The following is an 8,951-nucleotide window of genomic DNA, read 5'->3' on the forward strand; positions in this document are numbered from 1 at the left end:
ACTGCTGGCTGTGATGATAAGAAAACATCGAGCTCCTAGCAAACTAACAGATTTGTTGTACTGTCCTTCATACACAAARCATCCAAGATAAATCAACCACAGTTAAATTAGAAAATAATCTTAATTTTGATGCTTTCGCATAAGATTACCTTTTTCTAAGCCCACAATTAATTTTCCCCCTTATTCTATGCAAGTACTGTAATTTTAAAGTTGAGACCCTAACATAATTCTGGMCAAGATCTGAGTTTCTTTTATATCCTGTCCCCCAGTTAACTTACAAAAGGGGAGTTGTGCATTTTAGGGCTCTCTCCTGAAATGTACTACATTGCCTGCATAACTTCCAATTGAGCAATTAACTAGAGTACTTAAAATGCAGAGTTTTCAACAAAGCTGAAATGAAAGTTCAGAATACTCTGTTCCTCAGCAKGCTGAATTATTAGCTCAGACAAATGCTTTTCTGATAAAAAAAAATCTGCAGAAGGCTCACAGCCTCTCTAGAAAAATTATATAAGTGTAAACTTTTCTCTTGTTTATCTTGCAAACCCTACATCATAAATGGTTCTCAAAAATCCTGCAGAGAAACTCTTCCTTCAGGCAAATATCCCTAGTGATAAAGACAAACTTGATTCTCTTGTGTCATAGAACAAATGCCTAGTCAAGCCCTATTCTGCACGCCTCTAAGAGGGAACAAAATGTCTGAAGTGAGTATCAAATCTCAACTTTACTCCGACAAAGCTGACTGGAACAAAACAGACAGAAATGTACTTAARGGTAGCATGGCAGACCTTAGTTTAGTAACACACTTACCGAAAGTCAGGGAACTTGGTGGGACACTCGAAGTTAAGCTCCTTTTCAGAGACCTCCTGAAGGTGTTATCTTTGCTTTTCTATCTCCTTAGAAAGAGTTTCTGCCCTCTGAATAAATAAGCAAAGCTAGGGGCAGGAAGTGAAGGATTTGGGGGCGCTTTTTTTTCTGCAGAAGGACATTTTAGGATCAATAAATGCCATGATATTCCCTAATTGTGGGGGGGGGGGGGGTGGACGACAATAAAAATTGCTATTCAATACCATTATACCACTTGCAAATAGAGTTAGAACTTTCCAGAATTTAAATCAAGAATAAAACAAATGTAAAGGTGTTGGAGTGTGGAAGAGCTACAACTTGTAGCAATCACAGSGTTTATAAGGGAATATTTATGTTAAAAAAAAAAATCTGTTATTAAGCATTTTATTTTGTCAGGGCTTTGTGACAAGAGACTGGAATAATCAGATTAGGAGTCACAAAATCCATGGTCCTTAGGGAAACAAAGTCTTCCAGACCTTCTCCATTTCTTTTTAAATATTACTTCCAAAACAGAGCATTTTTTATTATTTTGATCATCATCATAATTTAAAATTTTGATGATTGAAGTAATATAGGTACCCACAGTTACACAATTGAAATACAAAATCTTAGAGGAACATATTTCATATTTGCTAGTGGTAGAAGTTCATAAGGTGAGGCTGCATTTAAAGTAACAATAAATATATATGCTTCATGTTCCTTATATTATTCTGGCAGAAGAACTGCATGGAAATATTAAATTCATTATTTAAATTTGTTTACCWGCAGTTACCTATTTTTCAAGAAAAYTTTWARCTGCAGATTTCATTYTAAGCAATTGCAAGCATCTRATCTAGTGCAATAGTTTGACAGCTGGAAAGTGCAACATGGAAAATGTGTAGGATTTTGTATATCCACAGCCTAACACCACTCAGACTGCTGCTACTCTGCTGCTTTTGTACCAGCCTCTTTCATCAGATCATGCATTTTAATGAAAAAACATCGCAGAAATCAGTTCGAGAAGACTTAAAGCCAGGGATAGAACCTGACTTCAAAAAAGCAAAAGCCTGGACATATTCTCCAGTGGGAAGCAATTAGAACAATAGAGGAAAGCTAGGTGTTATTGAATGCTGCAGAAGGCAAACAGAGTAGTGCAGCCATGGAAACCATTGCACCAGCAGGTCCTCTCTGATGGAACGCACAGAACCTCAGAGGGATACACARAACTACCAAAACTGCCCCTCCTTCCTTTCTCTGCTTCCCACTTCCTCTTCTGCCTTGATATGAATCCTCACCAGTGAGCAGGTGGAGAGAAACTGTCAATCAAAATGCCTCTGTGGATTCCAGAGTTAGGCTTCTGAAGCTCTTGTCAATAAAGAAGAGCTTGTTCTTTTCCCGATAAAATATGCATTATTTCCTAGTTGCCTAAAGTCCCAAATCACAAGACTTATAATTTCTTTTTAAAAGTTGAGTCCCAGTTGAAATAATTTAGTAGCCAGCAGATAGCTGCCCAAAAATTCCACAGTTTTGTGTAGAGGATACACAGCTCCTGAAAATAAGCAGAGAACTGTCAGACAATATATGCAAATAAGCCAAATAGATAAAAATAGGGATTTTCATAATTTATAAACAGGTGCTAGCAAATAAATATAACCTACAAAATATAACACTCCATTACTGTTGCCTTACTCTTGCTTAACTAGAGACCCATATGTGTTGTAAAAACCCCCAAAATAACCCAAAATAACCCAAAATAACAAGTGGTATTCATTACTGATGTCATTTGTGTGAGGTAGTGCAAACACAGTGGGGAACAGAGTCTGGATGAGCATCTCAACTACCCTTATTTAGATTAGTACTACTTAAATAAATTCCATTCAGCAATTGTTCCTGCAAACCCTAATCCTTTTAATATGCAATTACTAGTGGTAGTCATTAAAAAAAAAAAAAAARAAAAAARAAAAAAARAAAAAAAWAARRAAAAAAAGATATTTAACTTAAGACTGCTTTAAAACACTTAAGATACCTCACACAATGATATTGCAGAACAATATGACATACCTCAAAAAGGAAACAAACACAGGCACCTTTCATTGTGCTTTCATAAACTCAACACGTTMATATGATTAATATTTTGGAAATTGAAATAAAGAAGGATCTCCTTGTATGAAATGCAATTGTTTCAACATACTTTCGCGTGGATACTTTTTTACATATCCTCTCCCTTCAGGGAGTAGCTGAAGACTAGCAATGTTTGTAAATCWTTGTGTAAGCAGCCACAGAAGTATTTAACCATAGAAGCATTAAGCTGACCAAATTTAACAAAACACCCTTTTTTATTTTTTTTTACAACGATATTTTTACCATCGTTTACACATAAATCCGGACACAGACATGATAGTGAAAGGACTGAATGGATAGGGGAGCTATACTTTTCTTTTTTTTTTGTGGGGTTGTGGAGCATTTTTGTGGATGGGTTATTTGGGGTGGTTTGTGTGTTTTTAGTTTGGTTAGGATTGGGTTGAGGTTTTGGTTTTTTTTTTTTTTTTGTTTTTTTTTTTTTTTTTTTTTTTCATCAATTTTTCTTTGAAATTGCTTTGAGGAATTACTTCACGTTTATTATGAGATGCACGCTGCCTGCGGGGATGAGCGGGGTAGAAGGACATGTCCTGCGCTCCGGCCGCGATGCCGCCCCCGGACCCCGCTGCAGCCCCGCGGGAAGGAGCTGAGGGGTCCGCGCACCCGGCCCGCCGCGGGACGCCACTGCCACCTGCTGAGGGCACCGAGACACTGTCGGTCCCGGCCCCCGACAGCTCCCCGGGCCCCCGAGGCCGCCCCCGGGACAGACCCCCAGGGACCGGGGAGCCGAGCGGTGCGGAGGATGCGGAGGATGCGGAGGATGCGGAGGATGCGGAGGATGCGGAGGATGCTTTCAGCCCCGCGCTCAATTGCGGTTTTCCCCCAGCAGCATCACAGCTCGAAGGACGGTGTCAAATAAAGATAAATTTAGGGCCACTGCTTATCTTTCCTTGCCCACAGCTACTCAGTTTACCAGCTCCAGCTTTCTAAAGGAGACGATTGGTATGTCTTAAGTGAAATGAAATGTTTAATGTCTTCATGGTTGTGGAGCATCTTCACAATGTGTGTTTTACTGTCACTTTTTTCCCTTTAAAAAAAMCCCATTGTTTGATTTCAAAGATATGCTTTAGGTAGAGAATGTGCCGCTTCAGTGGGCAGCAAATAATTATGCAAGAGAAGGTAAGGTTACACAGTGGAAATTATTACTCCTAATTAATGTGGTGCATGAACCCAAAATGCCTTTAATAAGGCTCGTGAACCAAAAACAATGTGTAAAAAATATTGTCACATATCATATTAAGGAAAGAAAACCTGTTTGTTTTGTAAGAGGTAATAAGATCTTAATCAATATTGTTTGGAGTCTAAAGCAACACTGGTCTTCCAAAATTGTCATCAGCATTTCAAATGCTCCCCTCTTTAAAAAATAAAGTCAGTAATTCCTTGTCAATTGAGCAGAAATAAGCAATAAAATGTTTATTACTTTCTGAAGCCCATTTGTTTCAGCAGGAAACTGCCTCCACTGTTACGCTACTCAAGTGTACAGATTCATCTGGAAACAGAGAGGTATCCTTATCTGTATGGATTTAAATATGGAAAGAGACAGTGAATGGAAAGAACAACYTCAATAAGATATTTTAGGTTACAACTGAATCGTGTGTTTATGGCCCCAGACAGTGTGCTCTGCAAAATGTTCCAAAACACTCATCTCTAAGCTTTCAACTATTTCTCCATTCTGCTCCAAATGCTCTGTGAAACATTTTAGAGAAGAAGAAGGAAAAAGAAGTTTACTATCAGGTCTAGCATAAAGAAGATAGAATAATTATGATAACCATTTCTAACTGAGTTATAAAGTCAGCTTGTTGGTTTTACTTACCACCCATGTTTATCACTTAGGCCATCGTTTCTTTTTGAAATATGTAAGAGTTTTGCTTCCAGTACATGGTCTTTACACTATAAAAGCAATTTTAGAACCATAGTTTTATAGTGAACCTTTTAGAAGATAATGGCTTAAATTTCTAGTTTCCCTCTTTATTGCAGTGATAGGATAGCTGCTTCTATAAACCAATCTAGATAATATGTCATATCTCTCTTCAGCAGCTACTGCACACACGATATAGGAAACTCTCCTGCTACTGGTTACTCATTAAAGTTAAGTGGTAGGATCCACATGACAAGGTTAAGTTTCAACACTTTAAACCCTGCTGAAAGTTGCTAATAATAATGTTTAATTTTCATTCCARGCATTTATGGTATCATCGACTCAAGCTGGTGGTCTTCTTCTTCTCACTAGTTGGAACCAAAGAACCTCCCTGAAGAATAAAAATCTTCAGACAGAATAACAAAATAGAAGTAGGATTTGACCCCTCTTTAAATTAAACAACATAAATGGGTTTAATGGGAATGTCCTATTAACCARAGGTGAAGTTAGATGAGGATTTTCAAAAAGGGCTAAAGATCCCAACACCCTAGCAGGGAAATGTTAACAAAAACATGATATTCAAACTGGGAGCACTCAATGCTTTCTGAAAAAGGTCCAATGTGTAGGGCAATTAAAATAACTGGTCCTTTATAAAAAAATTAAATTKTTACCTTTTTATTTGGGGATAATAAGGTTTGCAACTAATCATCACCCATAATCTCTTGATACTGAAAAGTCATTCTGCAAAAATTTCAGCCAAATGCAAATCATCTCACAAGGTAAAGAGAGAGATGAGAAAAGGAAGTATGTTTGCTATGACAGGGAGGGCTGGAAAAAGGAATGGGAAGTCAATGGGCTGCAGAGAGTTGGGACCTGTGGTGGAGATAGGGCAGGCACCTGGTTCWGTGCTGCTCTTCAGGGTTATGCTCACATGGGACTGTGCTATGATGCCTTGTTCTGCTCATTCTCCTGTCATCCTCTCTGCTTCTCTCTCCTTTTTAGAGAGGCAATTGGAGGAGCTATTACATCGAAGGCAGATACCACCKCTATCCTTTCAATCCTCTGCCCCCTGCACATCAGGTTTGTGATTTTGCAGCAGGGGCAGGGTATCAGCAGTGACAGATGCTTGCGTGTCCTTAGAGTATTGACCAGGTCAAACTTATCAATGGGTTTTTGTTTCACAGGGTAGKTCATAAAGTATTCATTGCCCAAGGTCATCTAGACTCATGGAATATTTTAGATTGGAAAGAACTTCTAGAGGTCATCTGCTTCAACCTGTCCAATGCATGGCTCTCATCAAATTCATGTCAGGTTCCTTGAGGCCTGCTAAGCTTTGAAAAACTCCAAGGACAGAGATTTCMCAACCTAAATGGGCACCTGTGCCAGTGTCCGACCACCCTCATGGCAAAGGCTTGTGGGTTTTCCCTTATATTTGTATTTGTACATCTTGCTTCTCATGCAAATACTTGCCTAGTAAATCTGGCCTATGGCATTTAATCATCCTCTCCCTGGCCCTACAAGGATATTTAAACCCACTTTTAACTCCTGTGTTTCCTTGCAGACGATATATGCAGAGGCATAAAACAAGACAGCTTTACATGTATCACAGTTTCTATTTTATTCACCTTTTTAACTGAGTAACTACCTCCAGCCTTTCTCTAGGAATACTCTTAGATCACCCCTTTAAGCAGTGGGGGCAAGAGCTCTGTTCTGAGCTATGATCTTATTCCCCACATTTATGATTCCTGCTTRCCCGTTGTAAATTCTGTCGCTGTTGTTCCTGTCTTACAGCCTCATTAGATCAGATTCCACTTACATTTCTTCTTTTGAGTTTCACCTTTCTCCTGATTGAGACTTTCAAACTGCATGCTTGAGGATGAGATTTARGAAAACAAGTAAGTGCCTAACCCTGCCTGGAGAAGCCAAAGGTATTATTTTCTGATGGGTTATGGTTCCAACAGCTCCAACTGAATRTCTTTACTCATCCAGCAGGAGCTCYTGAGGGCCCTATCGACCTTAGACACTCCTGACTCCATCTCTTTATRGTTTACCTCATGCCAAGTATCTCATCATAGCTCTCCAATGCCTRTCTGAAAAGGAGACAGGAGCAGAGAGTGTCTCACTGAATTCAACAGGAGCACAGCAGCGGGAAGGAGGAGTCCCAAGCACACAACTCTTACTGAAGGTTTCCAACCTGCCCTCTGATACACTCATGGAAGCACAGTCAGAATTCCCATCTATTGCTGCTTTCTGTGGTGTCTCTTGTTCATGAGTAAGTTCTTGTTATGTCATCTGAATAACTCAGAGGGCACACCTTATTCAAATTCTTTGAGGATTATAACCTGTCAAATTATTTGAACATCAAAATGATCAAATATCTTTACCTTTTTATGAAAAAGAGCAGTAAATTAATATTTTGTTTTTAAATGTACCTTCAGCACATGTTAGGTTAGTGATGAACTGTCTGAGAAAAAATGTTACTTCTTTCACAATGAATGACAATTTAGTTTTGGGTACTACATTTATGCTATGAATAAAACTTCAGATGCWARAGCATTTCTATGCAAATGAACAACWAATGACCAGTRGAGAATTTAAAGMCCCTCCTAGAACTTCAGAAAGACTTCAGATGTCAGTAGACTTTTTGCTTTAGCCCCTAAAATGTGAAGTCCTATTTCATAAGCAGAAACCAGAGTCCTATGGTAGAACTAGGCCATCTCAGTAATACATTAAGTGCATAGGAACCTTCACAGGAGGGTCAAAGAAGCCAGGGCATGGAACAAGAAACCTTTTAAACTCTCCAGAAGCATGCAGACTGTACCTCCCCTTGTGCCCCTTATGTGAGATTAGTGATGCTGCCAACCTGTCCCAGTGTCAGTGGTCAGAGTACTCCCTCAAGCCTCAACGTGGCTCTGCTGCCCAGGAGCAACACCCAGAGATGTTCAGCAATCCTCAAGTGCAAGAGCACCTGAAGTGGTGGTCTCTACTGCCTGTACTACTCTGCAAAGACTTTTATTAAAATTATTTGAACCACAGAGGGCAAAGGTGAGCACATCTCCACTGTCTACTAGTTAGTATACAGAAACAARCAACATAAATTCAAATTAGGTTCCAGTTGAATCAAGGGAAGACTGAGGTGTTTCTACATATTTTCAGAAGACAAAAAATATGTGATTCTAAAATACTAATGTCCATAAAATTTCAATGCTTTAATGATTACGCCACAGTTGGATAGGAATTTTCAAAATCAGAGCTGCCATATCACAAGGGGAACAAATGTGCAGAAATGGAGAGAAAGGACATGGCCAGAAATTGTTATTGGAAAATAACAAAGGTCCCTGTAGTTTGAAGGATGAGCTTGTAATGAGATTCACTTCATGTATTTCAATATTTTATCAGCCAYCAGCTTTTTTCAGGTACATCCCCAGATGACTAGGACTAAATATCACTGTCCTAAAGGAATTTTGCTAACTCTAGGGATCAAACTGAGCTTTCCCAAAATATTTTCTCCATATGAAAAGTAACCAGAAATAAGTCCAAACAGCAGCAGCAGCAGCACTACCACCAAAATCTTTACTTGTTTCCTACTCTAGAAACCTGGAAAAAGAAAATCCTCTTGAGTAATTTCTAAGTATCCRTATTCTGACCTTGCAGGATTTCTTCAAGTCTGCTGTGGATTGTTACCATGCCTGCTGGAAGGAACTGCTGACATACAAGCTAGCCAAATTACCCTTTCCTGCTTGAAAACAAGCAATTTTGAAGGCAATATCCCAAGGATATATTTTCATATGTAGAAACTGTTAGGTTATAAAAGACTGCAATAAAAATTGACATTTTTGATTGGCATGTTTTCTTCTGAACTTCTAGGTATTTTGGGGAGTATTATTTTAAAAATCCATGTATTCTGAGAAAAAAAGCCTTTCTATCTGAAGAAAAATATTTCATATTTTATTCTGTTCGTATTATATTCCCAGTTTCGGACTGCAAATTCTTCTGCAGTTCGCAGTACAGACTCTGGGTTTTGGTCTTTCCTTTTCCCTTTCCTTTCCTTTCCTTTCCTTTCCTTTCCTTTCCTTTCCTTTCCTTTCCTTTCCTTTCCTTTCCTTTCCTTTCCTTTCCTTTCCTTTCCTTT

This window comes from Malurus melanocephalus, unplaced genomic scaffold (assembly GCF_030028575.1).
Source record: "Malurus melanocephalus ecotype Western Australia unplaced genomic scaffold, MMel_1.1 scaffold_4, whole genome shotgun sequence".
Taxonomy (NCBI): domain Eukaryota; kingdom Metazoa; phylum Chordata; class Aves; order Passeriformes; family Maluridae; genus Malurus; species Malurus melanocephalus.